This window comes from Mizuhopecten yessoensis, unplaced genomic scaffold, assembly GCF_002113885.1.
Source record: "Mizuhopecten yessoensis strain PY_sf001 unplaced genomic scaffold, ASM211388v2 scaffold10501, whole genome shotgun sequence".
NCBI classification, from domain to species: Eukaryota; Metazoa; Mollusca; class Bivalvia; order Pectinida; family Pectinidae; genus Mizuhopecten; species Mizuhopecten yessoensis.
Genome location: NW_018408578.1, coordinates 32,400 through 33,092, shown reverse-complemented (window position 1 = coordinate 33,092; position 693 = coordinate 32,400). Strand labels below are relative to the sequence as shown.

Sequence of the window (693 nt, the reverse complement as noted above, 5' to 3'; positions counted from 1 at the left end):
AGAGAAGAAAACAGGGTAACATACTTCTTACTGTTCCAGAGGTTATGAAGGATGTTGGTAAGATAGACGAGTCGCTTGAAAAACTTAGGAAATTGGCAAATGCCTGATCGAAAAATAAAACTTTTTTCATATATTACGTATTTAACGAGCACTTGTCTAATTACCAATGAAGTCAAATAATTGGCAAATAGAAAACTGACTGATTTTGAGCATCATCGTACCTGAACATTTCCAGCATCCTCTGGCCCATAGCGATTCGCGACAATGTGCCAGACAAGTCAGTAAAAGCTATGATCTATTTCAGAGGTGTTACATATACATACATTTGTGTTACCACTGATTATGCTATCCATCCTATTTGTTTCATTTATAGAGGTTGTTTATAAGATTAACCTCGGCTACGTAGATTATCATATATTTAATTCACATGAACTACTGAAAAGAAAGATGCCACAAATGAGCATAAAGTCCCTACTTCATCAAACTTATCTGAAAACATCGATAGCCAAACTTTCTAGTACACATTTTCGGTGTTTTGTTGTTAATGTTATAATTAATTCAAATATTTCAAAATCGTGTGCCGATTGATATTATTTATTGTCTGGATGCAGCTATTTTTAAATACCATTTTCATTTACCAATGATGTTTACCTTGCTTTAGACTGTAAACTAAAATACGTTGTTTTGTTATTT

At 32.9% G+C, this 693-nt stretch overlaps 2 protein-coding genes across 6 annotated transcripts in view; both read right to left on the bottom strand.

The window, feature by feature from the left end:
- Positions 1-693, bottom strand: part of LOC110460865 — a 53,125-nt gene that overhangs the window by 34,481 nt on the left and 17,951 nt on the right. The gene's annotated exons all lie outside the window — the stretch shown is intronic.
- Positions 1-693, bottom strand: part of LOC110460866 (scavenger receptor class F member 1-like) — a 10,319-nt gene that overhangs the window by 3,212 nt on the left and 6,414 nt on the right. The gene's annotated exons all lie outside the window — the stretch shown is intronic.